This window comes from Akebia trifoliata, chromosome 4 (genome assembly GCF_017979445.1).
Source record: "Akebia trifoliata isolate Shusen 1 chromosome 4, ASM1797944v1, whole genome shotgun sequence".
Taxonomy (NCBI): Eukaryota; Viridiplantae; Streptophyta; class Magnoliopsida; order Ranunculales; family Lardizabalaceae; genus Akebia; species Akebia trifoliata.
Genome location: NC_141378.1, coordinates 26,289,545 through 26,308,717, shown reverse-complemented (window position 1 = coordinate 26,308,717; position 19,173 = coordinate 26,289,545).

Here is a 19,173-nt window from a genome sequence, read left to right as displayed (position 1 = left end):
TTTTTTTTTTTATTTATTTATTATCATTATTATTTATTTATTTATTTAAAAAAAAACTAAGCCCAATTAAAAGAAATTCAGAAAACAAAACAAAACCAATAGACATGAACATATGTTGCTGTTAGCAAAATTGATTTTTTTTTTTTGAACCTTCCCTTTTTTGACTTTCCAAAAATTAATTGTTTCGTCACTAGTAGAAAGAAGAAACGAGGTCCATTAGATGTCTGGCACTATCTTATCTTGTTGATTTTCTCCTCTATTTCTAAGCTCTTGAGATATTCAAACTCAGGTTCATGGCTTTGAAATTATGTCTTATAGCGGAACTCAGGATACCTACTGATGGCGCAATCCACTCTTTCCAGATCTTTTCGATACCCATGCTCTCTGTTATCGGCCCTTTCAAATAAAACCACCCGGCCCCTTCTATCGCCAGTGGCAAGAGGGTCACCAGATTTATCAAACTCAATCGCTGATATCAACTTCCTGAACTTCTTCCCTAGCCATTCGTTCCCCAAAAACCCGAGAGAACTTCCATCCTAGATTCTGTGGTGGAGTCGCGGCATCATCATCTCCCCCTCCGTTCATTCTTTGAATCAATTTTCGGTTAATTCGACCGAAATCAACTCACCGTATCAACAACGATCGTTCAACCTCGAATCATGAGTTCAAATACGTACAGAACTCCATGAGAATGCAGGTTTTCTATCTCTAAGTGAACACAAGGGGAGGGTTTGAAGAACCGCGATGGGTCTCTCTCTCGTTATTTTGGTTCATGGTTTTCTCGTTCGGCCGCGAAGTAAAAGACTAAAACAGACTCAAAACCACAAATCTCGGGATCGTTCGAGCTTTATTACCCAAAACATGGGGTTTGGGACCTTCGAGGAGAAGACTTCTCGAGTCTCTGTCGAGACTGATCGCATGGGGAAGAAGACTTCTCTTAAAAAAATGGATTAACAAGTTAAAAAAAAAGTAAAAGTGAGTTTTCGCTTATAGCACCCCATTCCAAGTTATTGAATTTAAAAGCATACATCAATTTGTACTTGGGGCACACCAACAGGAGCTGCTGTCGACAAAATGTTTTTTTTTTCTTTTTTTTTGTTTTTCTAAATCTACATGCTGTCAATGGGCAGCATGTCTTGCCTATAAAAAAACGTAAAAAAATGAAAAAAAAACTAACTAAAAAGAAGGTTATATCGAACATGTTTCCCCCTTTAAAAAAAAAAAAACATCCTTTGTTATTCAAAAATGGATCGACATACCTTAAAATAAATATTAAAAAAAAATTATTTTATCTTCAATGATCGTTATTCCACCCTCAACAAAGTTATCCATTGAAATTTGGTATTATTTAAGGTCACCCTAAGTGACTCTCGATTGAACTATATATAAGAATAATAACATGCCAGATTAACATATCCAAAATTGTACCGAAATTAATGATTGGACCCACCAATATAATGTAAAAAACGATAAACGAGCAATAAAGAAAAACTAAATAAAATTAAACAAAACAACTAGGTTATTGGCAATACTCCCATACTTGGGGTTTTTCAAGTTTGATCCTCAATGTCCCCAGTGGAGTCGTCACTGAAAACGTCCTCGATCTGCGGGGTGCGCGGATCCGTTTTTGACCCTTGAGGTTTGGGAGTCGCCACCACCTAGTTGTTAAGGTCTAGGAACCAAACTGACTCTAAAAAAGACAAACTAATCTACGAAAGAATAAAAAAAAGCGTTCGGGGATCAAGTTACGGGGTTGGAAGGTGTTAGGCACCAACCCCGCCCGGCCAAAGCCGGTCTCTACTAACTTCCCAAATAAATTACATTGCTAAAAAACCTAGATAATAATAAAAAAAAATATACCTTTCCGATAGCAAAGACTTTGTTCCCTCAGATCCGATAAAAGTTGCTCCTTGTACCGTACTTATTTGCTTCGTTCTGTTTCTGGATTTGATTTTCGATCTCCGAGGCAAGGTATCTCTTCTTTCTTGGATCTGAATTCTTCAAGTTTATTGTGGATTTTATGATGTTTTTGAAAGACTTTTAGGTGTTCTTTAGGCTAAAATCAAAGGAGGGATGTTAGGTAAGGAGTTGGGGCTCCAAAACTAGGGTTTATGGGAGGCTAGGGGGACTTTTAGACCTACTTCTCTTAGGGTTTTTGATTTGATACAAAAATAGGATGTGAGCACCTCTATTTATAGATTTTTTAGGGGTTGATTTTGATAGAGTTAGTATTTAATTAGAGTTCTTTTAATTGGAGTTGTGTTTTAGTTAGAATTATTTTAGGTAGAATGTGTTTTAATTAGAATTATTTTAGGTAGAATTATTTTTTAGTTAGAACTCTATTAGATAGAGTTATTTTAATTAGAATTCTATTATGACTTTTGGTATTGTTTGATTGACTTTTAATATTTTGACTTCAGTCTTAATTGATTGACTTTTAATATCTTGACTTCAGTCTTGCTTAATTGACTTTAATTTTGACTTCAGTCTCACTTGATTGACTTTAATACCTTGACTTCAGTCTTGCTTGATTTACTTTTAATTTTTGGAGAACCCCCTCCATTATTTCTTTAATTCTTTGGACCCCCAAATGGAGGGGTCCTTAAAGAAATATCTCACGAACCCTCAATAATTTTACTTGAAAGCCCAATTGATCGATTTTTTAATTTAAAATTTTAAATTAATTTCATCAATGTTTCAATTTAATTATTTAATATTTTATTTATTAATTTCGAATTTTTTAATTATGAAAATTGTGAAATTACCGTTTTCCCCGGAGAGGACTTTTCACGTTTTAAGTCGGTTTTTAATGTTCTAGGATGTTTTAGAATCGATTTTTTGTAAGGAATTCAATGGAAATATTATTTTGTGTTATTTATGAAATTTTTTGTGTGAAATGGTCATGAACTTTATGAGGGGCATTTTCGTAATTTTGTCGAATTCTGTTAAAATTGGTGAAATGATTTATTTGGTTTCGATTTGTTATTTTATGTGTTTGAATGGGTTTTCCTAAGCGTAACGTAGGCTCTAGGGTTGTTTTGAGGTTAGGGGTATTTTGGTAATTTGGTCAATTTTTAGTGATTTTATCGTAAAGCTTCTTGTTGTTTGCAAGATGATGATTTCTATGTTTTTGGGGTCGTATTTTCCTAGCGTAGTGTGGTTTCTAAGATTTTGTCAGTTTGAGATACCTCATCCGGATTCCTGAAACATATCTGGTAACAAAATAAAGTAATAGAATACACATCCATCATTGGGAATCATTGCGATCGGGTTGACGAGTTGATTAATCTGGCGAGTGCAAAAATGGGGTGTCTACAAATGTTAGCTATTGATTGTGTTGAATTTGAGTTAGCGACCTTTAGACTAAACTGTTTCATAAACTCTTCCATGATTTCCTCCCAAGTGTGAAGTCGAGATTTTATTGGCAACATAAGCTATTCAAAAGTGGGTCTTTCAAGAGTGGTGTAAAATAATTGTGTCATTTGTTTATCTCCTAAACTTTGAAAATGCATGTCCCCAACATATGTGCATTAGTGAGTTCTTGGGCAATAAATTCCATTGTACTTGAGCATGTTTAGTAATTCATATTTCTTCGAAGGGTCGATTCTAATTTCTTGATCTCCTTTATGTCTATCATCGCTGTCTTGGCTTGTCACAATCGAATGACATTAGTGAATATGATCCATCTAGTTCGCAATCTTGCATAATTTAATGTAGATTAGCCATATTGAAGACTGATGATTCTTGGAAAAATAAATTGAAGATCACAATCAATAAGAGCAAAGGGTTCCAAATAATGAAGACTGTACTAGACGACCAATTAGATGACTTGAGAAAATGACATGGGAAAGAATGTATTAGACAAACTCGACACAAAATGAGATGACACAAAATGTCTTAGAGTAATTTTGACCAACTAAAATATTTCCTTTGTTATTGAATCCGGATGTATCATTTGTCATCATCGGGTCTATCAAAATGAGAAATTAATAAAATGACCCACAGTCAAATGGGCAAAGTGAGGTGATTGGTTTTATTTATTTGATGAAACCGATTAAAATGAGATAATGAGAACTCATCAATTTGACTAGCTCCATGAATGAATCCACGTGCCCAATCAAGTTATTGGTTCTATTCAGATCGATCTGACCTAATGGGTCAAACTAGCTACTTCTTTGCTTGTAATCAATTAGTTCATTTGGTTTTGTAAAAATTGATCAAAATGTTTGTTCAAAATGGGCCAATTGATTAGTTATGAACTATTCTAATCCCTTGGGAGGAACTAGGTAGTTTATGACTAAGAATCAATCGATCTAACTAATTTGGTGTAATTCAATAAGACCTATTTTCAATTAAATTGATCAGTTGGTTCGATGTGAACTAGGTACAACACAATGGATTGATATAGTTCATCAATTAAGTTGATTTTATTGGGTTGGACCGATATTGTGGGTTCAATTTGAGTGGTTTGACTGGTCCACCCACTTACCTTTGTGTTAAATTAAATAAAGCAACCTAAGAGCACCCCTAGTCGATTTGAGTCGTGGCCTAATGGAACCACACTTAAGTTCATGTTTCTAAACTCATTATATGATTGACGCTAGGTTAGGACAAAGTTTAGATCACTTCAGTCCGAAACACTGATATATTATCCCAGTTTCACTTAATCAAATAGTATGTGGTACTTCAATTTGATATACCCAAAGGAACTGTATTGAAGTTGTAGCTTTTAAGTTCATCCCTCGTGTGTCGAAGGACCAGGTTAGCTTGGATTCGGTTACAGGATTTATAAAGACATGTCATGATGCAAATATGAGTATGCATACTCGTGAGTGTGTGCAAAGGGACAAAATGCACCAAGAGTATTTTCACGAATATCCAACCATACAAGCCATATACATTTATTAAAATCAATCACAATAAATAATCAATCAATCACATACCAATGAAAAAAAAGGACAAAATCTAGCCTAATCAAAATCTACAAAAATTGGAATGGGTCCTAAAATCCAAACCGTCAAAAAATTAATCTATTTTTTCAAATAAATGGCTTAGGACCCCTTCTTACATGACCCATGGACTAAAGACCTACCTCACCTTCTTTCTACATCATCATCACCCTAACATTCAACCCAACTTTATTCCAATTCAACTCAACCCATCATTATGCCTAATCAACCAACTACCCAAACCCATTAAACTTAAAACCAAACATTATATTTTTTTCATTAAGTTCAACCATTACCCCAAGCCCAATTCTTAACCCAAGCCCTAAGATCACAACCAATCACCCAAGATCATCAAAGTGAGACACATGTCACCACCTCCCTCATTTAATTACCTACATCTATTATCTTTATCTAAAAAAACCACTTACCCACATCTCAACCCACACCTTTCTCTAACCTATCCTCATCATTCTTTTCAAAACCATCCTTACAAGCCATCCCCCACACCCTTTCAATTCATCTGACACACCATCTCAATACTTTTTAAACACACGTCATCACATCCTCTACCCTATCCAAAAAATCAACAACTACTCTCTTACACACCCCATTCTCCTAATCAAAATCTACTCCACTCAATTCACCTAATATTTAATCCAAATGAGTTGAAGGATCCAACCCATTTGGGTCACAAATGTAAAATCCCAAGTTTTTTATTTGTATCTCGAGGAGAATAAATAATGAAATTTTGAGAAAATCTTGGAAGTGGGACTTAGGGGTAAAATTTTAGGATATTTTTTATCATTTTTAATGGAATCTAACCTCACCATTGAATTCAAAATAATCAAAAAATATACTTTAGCGTATAAGTCGCTCAAATGTGAGTTTGAATAGAAAAGTTATAAAATCCTCGATTATCGAATCGGACCAAGCTAAAATTATGACTTTTTACTAGAGTAAAAAATTTTAAAATTCGATCATACCATTCGATTTGTTATGAAAAATTATAGAAAATTGACTACTTACTTGTCATTTTTAGAGATCAAGAAGTCGAATTATATCAAAAATGAAAACGATGTCAATTTTAGGGTCTGTAAAAAAGTTTTAACGTTGCTATCCCAACTTTCATTCAGAAATAATTTCAGATTTACAGATTGAACTTGCATCGATGATATCTAAGGCTTCCGATAACGAAATTGAGTGAACTCAAATTCTAAATTAATCTACTCGACGAGATCTATGTTTTATTAAGAGGTTTCCAGACTTAATTCTCACTAAAATATTCTGTAAAAAAGTTTTAACGTTGCTGTCCCAACTTTCATTTAGAAATAATTCCAGATTTACAGATTGAAATTGCATCAATGATATCTAAGGCTTCCGATAACGAAATTGAGTGAACTCAGATTCTAAATTAATCTACTCGACGAGATCTATGTTTTATTAATAGGCTCCCAGACTTAATTCTCACTAGAATATTCTCTAAAAGTGTTTTACTATTTCTGTCCAACCTTCATCATTCCATCATTTTCATAGGTCAATTTGAATATTTCATTATTTAGGGGTCATCAAAAAGTGATCCTTAATTGGAGAAAAAAAAATGCAATATCCAAAATCATCTACAATCAAGATAAAAAATAAATAAATAAAAAAAATAAATAAAATAAATCTAACTAAATAATAAAAAAAAACTAGGTCATCTTGGCAATGCTCCCATACTTGGGGTTTTTCAAGTTTGATCCTCAATAGTCCCCAGCGGAGTTGCCACTGAAAGCGCCCTCGATCCGCGGGGTGCGCAGATCCGCTTTTGACCCTTGAGGTTTGGGAGTCGCCACCTAGTTATTGTGGTCTAGGAACCAAACTGACTCTAAAATGGATAAAAAGGAACTAATCTACTATAGAAATCTGAATCCGGAGATCATGTTACGGGGTTGGAAGGTGTTAGGCACCAACCCCGCCCGGCCAATGCCGGTCTCTACTTATTCCAAATATAACTACATCGCTAATGATAAAATCTAGATTAAAAAATAATAAAAAACCTTACCTTCAATCTGCAAAAGTATTATTCCCTCAGATCTGAAAAACAGTTCTTTGTACCGTACTCCTTGCTTCGTTTTGTCTCCGGATCTGATTTCTGATCTCCGAGATAAGGTGTCTCCTTCTTGGATCTGGATGCTTTGAATTTGTGATGGATTTTTGGGGTGTTTTTGAAAGGTTTCTAGGTGTTTTTTTAGGCTAAAATTGGAGTAGGGGTGTTAGGGAAGGAGTTGGGACTCCAAAATTAGGGTTTTGGGGAGGTTGTGGAGGCTTCTTCACCTACTTTTCCTAGGGTTTTTTCTTTGATACGAAAATAGGGTGTGGAGGCTCTTATTTATAAAGTTTTTAGAAGCATTTAGGGTTTGATTAGGGTTTCTTTTTAGGGTTTCAATTAGGGTTTTGACTTAGTCTTTAGGGTTTTAGGGTTTTGACTTTAGTCTTATGAGATTGACTTGATTAGTTTTAGATTAGGGTTTGGATTTAGGGTTTTGACCTTAGTCTTATGAGATTGACTTGATTAGTTTAGATTAGGGTTTTGATTTAGGGTTTTGACCTTAGTCTTATGAGATTGACTCGATTAGTACCTTGACTTCAGTCTTGCTTGATTGACTTTAATTTTGACTTCAGTCTCACTTGATTGATTTTAATACCTTGACTTCAGTCTTGCTTGATTTACTTTTAATTTTGACTTCAGTCTCACTTGATTGACTTTAATACCTTGACTTCAGTCTTGCTTGATTTACTTTTAATTTTGACTTCAGTCTCACTTGATTGACTTTAATACCTTGACTTCAGTCTTGCTTGATTTACTTTTAATTTTTGGAGAACCCCCTTCTATTATATCTTTAATTCTTTGAACCCCCAAATGGAGGGGTCCTTAAAGAAATATCCCACGAACCCTCAACAATTTTGCCTGAGAGTCCAATTAATCGATTTTTTAGGTTCAACTTTTTAAATTAATTTCATTAATGTTTCACTTTAATTATTAATGTTTTATTTATTAATTTCGAATTTTTTAATTATGAAAATTGTGAAATTACCGTTTTGCCCTCGGAGAGGATTTTTTACGTTTTAAGTCGTTTTTCAATGTTCCAGGATGTTTTGGAATCAGTTTTTCGTAAGGAATTCAATGGGAATGTTGGTTTTTGTCATTTATGAAGTTTTTTATATGAAATGATCGTGAACTTTATGAGGGGTATTTTCGTAATTTTGTCAAATTTTGTGAAAATTGGCGAAGTGGTTTACTTGGTTTCGATTTATTATTTTATGTGTTTGAGTGGGTTTTCCTAAGCGTAATGCAGGCTCTAGAGTTGTTTTGATGTTAGGGGTATTTTGGTAATTTAGTGATTTTTATCGTGAAGCTTCTTTTTTATTTGCAAGATGATGATTTCTATGTTTCTGGGGTCGTATTTTCCTAGCGTAGCATGGTTTCTAAGTTTTGTCAGTTCGAGATACCTCATCCGGATTTCTGAAACATATCTGGTAACAAAATAAAGCATTGGAATAGACATCCATCATTGGGAACCTTTGCGATCGGGTCGACGAGTTGATTAATCAGGCGAATGCAAAAATGGGGTGTCTACAGATGCCCCTCTTTGGCAGAGGGTTGAAGCAAACTAGATAGCAAATCTATTTTGGTAGATAGTGCGATATCTGAATGCCAAAGCTAGTGACAGTTCATTTTGCAGCCTGATTTAGCAATTCGTCGGGGTGTTCGGATCCTTGAGGGTAAACTCTCCCCGAACTAAAAGAAAATGTCAGGTCCTTGAGCGCGAGCTCTCACTGGCAGTGTCAAATCCTTGAATTTAAAAAATTCTCATTGACTGATATAACAACTGTGCAAGTGTGTGATTTAAAATCTGAGATAAATTTGAGTAAAATATGAGTATAATTTGAGCATAATCTGAGCATAAACTGAGCATAATTCCGAGAAAACTTTCGACGAAAACTGAGCAAAATCCAAGATAACCCTTGGCGGAAACTGAGCAAAATCCAAGCCAAGAAACTGAGTAAAATCCAAGATAACCCTTGGCGGCAACTGAGCAAAATCCAAGATAACCCTTGGCGGAAACTGAGCAAAATCCAAGGTAACCCTTGGCGGCAACTGAGCAAAATCCAAGATAACCCTTGGCGGTAACTGAGCAAAATCCAAGATAACCCTTGGCGGAAACTGAGCAAAATCCAAGTTAACCCTTGGCGGCAACTGGCGGAGCATAATCCGAGCAAACCCTCGGTGGCATCTGGCTGAGCAAAATCCGAGATAACCCTCGGCGGCAACTGGCTGAGCATAATCCGAGCAAACCCTCGGTGGCATCTGGCTGAGCATAATCCGAGCAAACCCTCGGCGGCAACTGGCTGAGCAAAATCCAAGATAACCCTTGGCGGCAACTGGCTAAGCATAATCCGAGCAAACCCTCGGTGGCATCTGGCTGAGCATAATCCGAGCAAACCCTCGACGGCAACTGGCTGAGCAAAATCCAAGATAACCCTTGGCGGCAACTGAGCAAAATCCGAGATAACCCTCGGCGACAACTGGCGGAGCATAATCCGAGCAAACCCTCGGTGGCACCTGGCTGAGCAAAATCCGAGCAAACCCTCGGCGGTAACTGGCTGAGCAAAATCCAAGATAACCCTTGGCGGCAACTGAGCAAAATCCGAGATAACCCTCGGCGGCAACTGGCTGAGCATAATCCGAGCAAACCCTCGGCGGCAACTGGCTGAGCAAAATCCAAGATAACCCTTGGCGGTAACTGGCTGAGCATAATCCGAGCAAACCCTCGACGCAACTGGCTGAGCAAAATCCAAGATAACCCTTGGCGGCAACTGAGCAAAATCCGAGATGACCCTCGGCGGCAACTGGCTGAGCATAATCCGAGCAAATCCTCGGCGGCAACTGGCTGAGCATAATCCGAGCAAACCCTCGGCGGCAACTGGCTGAGCAAAATCCAAGATAACCCTTGACGGCAACTGAGCAAAATCCGAGATAACCCTCGGCGGCAACTGGCGGAGCATAATCCGAGCAAACCCTCGGTGGCATCTGGCTGAGCAAAATCCGAGCAAACCCTCGGCGGCAACTGGCTGAGCAAAATCCAAGATAACCCTTGGCGGTAACTGGCTGACCATAATCCGAGCAAACCTTCGGCGGCAACTGGCTGAGCAAAATCCAAGATAACCCTTGGCGGCAACTGAGCAAAATCCAAGATAACCCTTGGCGGAAACTGACTGAGTAAAACTGAGAACAAAGAAATAAATCTGGGAGAGAAACGATTGAAAATGAGTCTGGAGAAGAGTGGTTGAATCTGGGAATGAATAAATTTGGGACAGAATGGATGTCCTATCTCCTATGTGAGATTCAGAATGCATTTGTTTGAACCTCAAGGTTTTTTAAAAAAGTTTTGTAAATTTAAAATCTGAGTTTGAACTGCTATCAAGAGGGTAACCTTAAGTTTGGAATTCTCATTTTAGGATTAACATTGCTCAAAAACAAAATGTCCTTAGTTTGACAATAAACATGGCATTGAAAATAATTGAACACATCATAAAGAAGATGCCCCTGATATAAGGAGGAAATTACATATCTAGATGAAAAAGAAAAATGCCCCTGGTATGAAGATTTGAAATATTTGATTACCACAAGCGCAATAAAGATTCAACTTTTAATTTTGATTAATTTTATTAAAGATTTTGAGTCAAGCTCAAGAGAACAAAATATTTCCTTTTGAGACTCATCATAGAATTCACCATTCTCTCCATTGGTTTACTTGGGGAAGTAAGAATTTTCAGATCGATCGTAGACAAGATACTTGTGGCTTCTGAATCTATGCCTGGCTTAAGCTGAGTATTGAACTTGATTATTCGGATTTCTGACGTTTCGGCTCAAACTGCTCTCAGCTTGGGATTTTCTTCTGTTTTTTTTTTTTTTTTTTTTTTTTTTTTTTTTTTTATTGCTCTAATTTTTACCTAGATCGCCTTTCCAGGTTTTCAATCTATCGAGCTTGCTCTAACTTTTGCCTAGATCGCCTTTTTAGGTTTTCAATCTAGCGAGCTTTTTTTTTTTTTTTCTTGGCTCTGATTGTTGCCAAAGTTGTCCTTTCAGATTTTCAACTTTGCGAGCTTGCCTTAATTTTTGCCTAAGTCGCCCTTTTCGGATTTTCAACTTAGCAGGCTTCATCATTTTTTTTAATCTTTTTTTCTTTTCCTCTGACCTTCTAGAATCACTGTCTGATCATGTTCTACTACCCTCCTTGACTTTTTCACACGGTACTTAGGAGGACTTTTATAGGTAGGCTTGGGACTAGGCATAAAATGAAAGGGATTTTGAGGCTCAAAAACCCAAATGCCCCTTGTGTGGCATTTCATTTAAACTTTTTCTTGAATTTTCTTCCCCATTTTGGATGATATTTTTTTGCATTTTTTTTTTTTTTAGATTTTTTCTTCATCAGGGAATCTATTTTTTATTTTGATGTGGTCGGGCCTGAAGTAACTTCTCAGGTTGCCTACGTACCCCAAATTTTTGGGATCAGACCAAAACGTAGTTCGGATTTTTTCCCTCCCCTAGGTTAGGTGAACGGGCTGAGAAAGAAAAATGCATAATTTTTTTTTGAAAGTACTGCAAAAGGGTTGAGAAAGGATATATTGAACTGGGTAATAGGAGAATTGATTCGGCCAAAGATGGCCTCCTTAAATGTAGTACCGCTTGATCTGGTCAAGGTTGGTTGGTTCTGGTAGTTCACTTCCATCATGATCTTGAAGTCTGACGACTTTTCCAGACAGTATTTCCTTAATAAATGAATTTCTCCAATTGGGTTCAGACTTTCTCTTATAGTCGAGGAGGAGTGTTCAATTTTCTTTGAAGTCTGATAGTTAAATCCTTGACTTGTAAATGATGAGCTTTGACCTTTTTGTCAAATGCACGGGTGACTCTTCTTAGATAAGCTTGCACATGGTACAGGGCTTTAACTCGTTTTCTTCGATCAAGTTTAATTCTTCATGCTGCTGACGAACCCAATCTGTTTCTAACAAATGATTTTCCAACAAGACCCTGAGAGACGAAATTTCCATTTCAACTGGAAAGACTGCTTCCATGCTATACACTAAAGAGTAGGGAGTAGCTCCAGTAGAGGATCGAATTGAAGCTTGATATGTCCATAGCGTGAATGATAATTTTTCTGACCAATCTCGATGTGATTGACACAATTTTCCTGATGATAGTCTTGAGACTCTTACTAACTGCTTCAATCGTTCTATTGATCTGAGGACGGTAGGGGGATGATTTGTGCTTCCGGATCTTCAACTTTAAACATAGAGTAATGATTTATGCTTTGAAGTACGACTCATTATCAGATATCAGTTCAAAAGGTACCCCCATATCGACTGATAATATGTGATTTGAAACTCAAGATGTAGTAAGGATAGTGCTGATACATTTTATAACATCTTCTTTAATTCCATCGATATAGACGAGTATCTATTTCGTGTTGAACAACACCCAAGCTTGTACCTAGCATACCCTCATATGATCACACGAACAAGTCTTTTGAAATTTCTGAGTAAATTCATTATCCCCTCGTGTTCCTTTAGGGATAAGATGGTTTCTATTTGAATCTCTTTAGGAATTATTTTTTGTTTCGAGGTCAAAGACCTTTCCTTTCTCGATTAAAGGTTGAGCCCGACTCTTATCTTCTTGTTCAGAATGAAATCTATCAAATTATTAGTTAATTCGTTAATGCGCTCGAGGTATTCAAAAATTTCCTTTATCCGATCAATTTCAGATGGGACAACAGACACCTCTATAGACTCAATGAACTAACTTGACTCAATAGGAAAGAGTAGACTCAATCTAAGGAAGACATGACCTTGCTGGAAAAAGGGACTCGAGCTAACTCAAATGACTCTTGAAAACTCAAGATAAGTACTCATACGAGTTTGATTAGGACTGAGGACTGAGATATTGCTTATAACCGGTAAGATTGAAGCACTATGATCTTTAAAGAACAACTGGACAATGTTGAGAAATTTTGAGGTCATTTCTGACTGTTTGACTTGATATTGACGTTTACTCTAACTGACCCGATTTACAGCCCTAGCTAGACAATAGACGATTGAGCTTAGATACAATGATAACCCTTAAACCTCTTTGAAGGTGAATTTAACCAATTTCAGTGTCACCCCCTTGATAACATTTTAAATGAACCCTGAGATTTTATTGAATTTTGTGCACCAATCCATTAAAAAATTCATCCATTCAATGATTATTCAGAAGAAAAATAATTATGTTGCACTCTTGAAAAATATTGGAAAATAATGTTTTTATTTCACAAATCTGATTATTTTTTTTGCAACATTTTTTGGTAGTTTTCCAAGGTCCATAAAAACTTTTCATGCAAAAATAGATCTTTTGCAAATTATTTTTCCTTCTTTTTCTTTTCTTTTGGAAAACATTTTCTTCTGGAAAATATTTTTTCTCTGGAAAATAGTTTTTAATTTGGAAAGTATCTTCTCTTGGAAAATATTTTTTGGAAAACGTTTTTTCTTAGAAAACATTTTTTTTTAGAGAATAATACTTTTTTTGGAAAACACTTCTTTTGGAAAATATTTTTTTGGAAAATACTTTCCCTTTGTAAACTATTTTTCTTTTTTGAAAATTTGATTTCTATTTCGATTTCAATGGCCCGATCCATCAGGATTGTTGGATCGAGTTGGGCTGGGTCATTTGCAAGAGGTGGATTTTTTATTAGGTCGGTGCACCCATTTTGATTTTCAAAAATAACATTTTTTTATCCTTGAGGACAATCATACACTCTGATCTCATCATTCACATACATCCATTTCATCATTCACATGCATTCTGATCTCATCATTCATATACATTCATATCAATCACAAAGTCTCATAAAATTCCATTCAATGAACAACCCGGGAACATCCAAGATAAGTTTGAGTCGTGACCTACTAGGAAGGTTTCTAGACTCTAAGCTTACTACGTGCAATGCATTTTTATCTAGCCACCCTTGCCCAAGCACACCTATATACCTTTCGATACGTGGTGACTTGGTTTGATATACCGTGTAGGTGATAATCTAAAACCTCAATTCACTTCTCTGAAGTCAAAAACAGCTAGTTTGATCTCCAGTTGAGAGGTGGCGCACAATGCTGAGCAAGGGCCCACTTAAATACCTCTCGTCTAGAATAGACGTAGTCTATCCCCCTCGTACAGTAGGGTACAACGGGGCAAGATCTTGCTTAGGCACCGGTTTTGACCAAGAAGTGCAATTGATATACTTAGACTATCTTTTATACCTACGGGTACGAGTCAAGAGTTGTAGCTTTCATAAATGGTTTGGCATCCCACGAGGGGACCGACCACGTACTAGTACTACGTTGGCAATCGGGACATGTGACTATGTGGCTTACAATAGGTCAAAGGCTCAGGTCGCTCCAGCCTGGGTGCATCAACATACTTCTCAGAATCACCTGATCAGATGGTATTGATGCCCCCAGTTTGATATACCCTAAGGTACGTGACTGGAGTTGTGGGTTTCATGAATGACGTCGCATCTCCGAAGAGACCGGGCCACGCACTAGTGCCACGTTGGCTAAATGGGACGTGTAAGTGAGTAAAACAGTAAACGTGCATGTGGTGTGCGCAAAACAGGGTGGGGTGTGCCTGGGACCTTTTTCAAACAAATGGGCCCATGGATCCAATCAAACCAATCATATATTTAATCAAAACCAAAATCATTCAAATCATATGAATATTCAATTAAGATCACATTATTCCCAGCACATTAACATTACGATCAACATCAATCATGTATTTCAAGCAAGATCATGGTAAATTAATCAATAAATATGGCATATGATAATGATCAAACAAACATTGCAATAAGCATAATTTTTATAATTTTTAAGGTCCAATCAATGATCACTTTTGGGTAATCCAAAATAAATCGAGATTCCAATAGGTGTTACATTGATGATAGAATGACAATGGTTGAGATGAGCTCACTCTCAAGAACATTAATTGTGCCAACATTAGATAAATTCAGATTTTCTGTGAATTAGGAAAATACAATCTGAACTTGCATCGATGATATCTAAGGCTCCCGATAACGAAATCGAGTGAACTCAAGTTCTAAATTAATCTACTCGATGAGATCTACATTTTTAAACAGGTGTCCAGACTTAGTTCTCACCAGAATATTCTGTAAAAACGTTTTAACGTTGCTGTCCAAACTTTCATTCAGAAATAATTCCAGATTTACAGATTGAACTTGCATCGATGATATCTAAGGCTTCCGATAACGAAATTGAGTGAACTCAAGTTCTAAATTAATCTACTCGATGAGATCTACGTTTTATTAACAGGTTCCCAGACTTAATTCTCACTAAAATGTTCTGTAAAAAAGTTTTAACGTTGCTATCCCAACTTTCATTCAGAAATAATTTCAGATTTACAGATTGAACTTGCATCGATGATATCTAAGGCTTCCGATAACGAAATTGAGTGAACTCAAATTCTAAATTAATCTACTCGACGAGATCTATGTTTTATTAAGAGGTTCCCAGACTTAATTCTTACTAAAATGTTCTGTAAAAAAAGTTTTAACGTTGCTGTCCCAACTTTCATTCAGAAATAATTCCAGATTTACAGATTGAACTTGCATCGATGATATCTAAGGCTTCCGATAACGAAATTGAGTGAACTCAAATTCTAAATTAATCTACTCGACGAGATCTATGTTTTATTAAGAGGTTTCCAGACTTAATTTCACTAAAATATTCTGTAAAAAAGTTTTAACGTTGCTGTCCCAACTTTCATTTAGAAATAATTCCAGATTTACAGATTGAAATTGCATCAATGATATCTAAGGCTTCCGATAACGAAATTGAGTGAACTCAGATTCTAAATTAATCTACTCGACGAGATCTATGTTTTATTAATAGGCTCCCAGACTTAATTCTCACTAGAATATTCTCTAAAAGTGTTTTACTATTTCTGTCCAACCTTCATCATTCCATCATTTTCATAGGTCAATTTGAATATTTCATTATTTAGGGGTCATCAAAAAGTGATCCTTAATTGGAGAGAAAAAAAAATGCAAATCCAAAATCATCTACAATCAAGATAAAAAATAAATAAATAGAAAAAATAAAAAAAATAAATCTAACTAAATAATAAAAAAAAAACTAGGTCATCTTGGCAATGCTCCCATACTTGGGGTTTTTCAAGTTTGATCCTCAATAGTCCCCAGCGGAGTCGCCACTGAAAGCGCCCTCGATCCGCGGGGTGCGCAGATCCGCTTTTGACCCTTGAGGTTTGGGAGTCGCCACCTAGTTATTGTGGTCTAGGAACCAAACTGACTCCTAAATGGATAAAAAGGAACTAATCTACTATAGAAATCTGAATCCGGAGATCATGTTACGGGGTTGGAAGGTGTTAGGCACCAACCCCGCCCGGCCAATGCCGGTCTCTACTTATTCCAAATATAATACAATCGCTAATGATAAAATCTAGATTAAAAAATAATAAAAAACCTTACCTTCAATCTGCAAAAGTATTATTCCCTCAGATCTGAAAAACAGTTCTTTGTACCGTACTCCTTGCTTCGTTTTGTCTCCGGATCTGATTTCTGATCTCCGAGATAAGGTGTCTCCTTCTTGGATCTGGATGCTTTGAATTTGTGATGGATTTTTGGGGTGTTTTTGAAAGGTTTCTAGGTGTTTTTTAGGCTAAAATTGGAGTAGGGGTGTTAGGGAAGGAGTTGGGACTCCAAAATTAGGGTTTTGGGGAGGTTGTGGAGGCTTCTTCACCTACTTTTCCTAGGGTTTTTTCTTTGATACGAAAATAGGGTGTGGAGGCTCTTATTTATAAAGTTTTTAGAAGCATTTAGGGTTTGATTAGGATTTCTTTTTAGGGTTTCAATTAGGGTTTTGACTTAGTCTTTAGGGTTTTAGGGTTTTGACTTTAGTCTTATGAGATTGACTTGATTAGTTTAGATTAGGGTTTGGATTTAGGGTTTTGACCTTAGTCTTATGAGATTGACTTGATTAGTTTAGATTAGGGTTTTGATTTAGGGTTTTGACCTTAGTCTTATGAGATTGACTCGATTAGTACCTTGACTTCAGTCTTGCTTGATTGACTTAATTTTGACTTCAGTCTCACTTGATTGATTTTAATAACTTGACTTCAGTCTTGCTTGATTTACTTTTAATTTTGACTTCAGTCTCACTTGATTGACTTTAATACCTTGACTTCAGTCTTGCTTGATTTACTTTTAATTTTGACTTCAGTTCTGACTTGATTGACTTCAGTCTTGCTTGATTTACTTTTAATTTTTGGAGAACCCCCTTCTATTATATCTTTAATTCTTTGAACCCCCAAATGGAGGGGTCCTTAAAGAAATATCCCACGAACCCTCAACAATTTTGCCTGAGAGTCCAATTAATCGATTTTTTAGGTTCAACTTTTTAAATTAATTTCATTAATGTTTCACTTTAATTATTAATGTTTTATTTATTAATTTCGAATTTTTTAATTATGAAAATTGTGAAATTACCGTTTTACCCTCGGAGAGGATTTTTTACGTTTTAAGTCATTTTTCAATATTCCAGGATGTTTTGGAATCAGTTTTTCGTAAGGAATTCAATGAGAATGTTGGTTTTTGTCATTTATGAAGTTTTTTATATGAAATGATCGTGAACTTTATGAGGGGTATTTTCGTAATTTTGTCAAATTTTGTGAAAATTGGCGAAGTGGTTTACTTGGTTTCGATTTATTATTTTATGTGTTTGAGTGGGTTTTCCTAAGCGTAATGCAGGCTCTAGAGTTGTTTTGATGTTAGGGGTATTTTGGTAATTTAGTGATTTTTATCGTGAAGCTTCTTTTTTATTTGCAAGATGATGATTTCTATGTTTCTGGGGTCGTATTTTCCTAGCGTAGCATGGTTTCTAAGTTTTGTCAGTTCGAGATACCTCATCCGGATTTCTGAAACATATCTGGTAACAAAATAAAGCATTGGAATAGACATCCATCATTGGGAACCTTTGCGATCGGGTCGACGAGTTGATTAATCAGGCGAATGCAAAAATGGGGTGTCTACAGTATTATAAATGTTGTATTGAGCGTTAGGACTTTTGTTAGAGTGAGGAATGTTTGTATAATCCTGTATTTTGTTTATCTTTCCGCACTCTGATCTATCGTACGTTATTAAATGTATATAGGCTTCCGCTAATATTATATTTTGTATGTATATATGTAGGATAATGTATGTCGTCTATCAGGTGCAGGTTGAACGTCTTGAAATGCTAACATAAACAGAGGAGACCATGCCGAAATTTCGAAGCACCACCTTGTGCCTCAAGATTTGACATGAGGGTTTTGTGTTAGCGTTTGGTGGGACGCCACAACAAATGATCCACTTATACCCCTTCCACAAATGCCCATCTACCATTCTCAATTTATATATGCCCCTCTCACAAACCTTACACCATTCTACATTCTTTCACCTTTTCATTCCATTTTATCCCTAAAAATAACCTTCCAAAATCCTATAACCCCCTTTTTTCAACATATGGATCCTCAAGACTTGATTTAAAAAAGTCACTCTCAACTTTCTCAATTCACCTTCAACCCTCTACTCACTCTCAACCTTCAACTCACTCACAATTCCCTCAACTTACCAACTCAACCCTATTTCTACTACACAAATGCACCAAGAATAGTTAAAAAAGACTCATCCCTTTAAGGGGAAAGAAGGTCAAAATAGGTCAAGTCAAGAACAAGATAGGGTTTGGATAAGAAATGAAAGAAAAGTCTCCTTTATCTTTCTCTTCCCCAAATACCCTTCTTCTACTTTTTTCTTCTTTTATTTTTTTTACTTCCCTTTTTTCCTTTGGTTTCAAGAAAACCTCCTCTACTTCCAATAGATTGGACTCCGAATCAGCTGAAAGGATAGAGGTTGAGGAGTTTTTCGAAACAAAATACTTTCTTATACTAATGCATACACCACAAAATTTATGAAACTAAAGTCTTGGACCCTTGACCAAAAAGTCTACACTTTTTTCAAAAAAAATTCGAAGGTATGGACCATAAAAGGGCCCCTTTTTCAGTAAGGGAGCCTGTTTTGGTTTAAATCTAAATCAAAATCAATGTCCCTCATACTCGAGGGTACAAAATCCATTTTTTTGA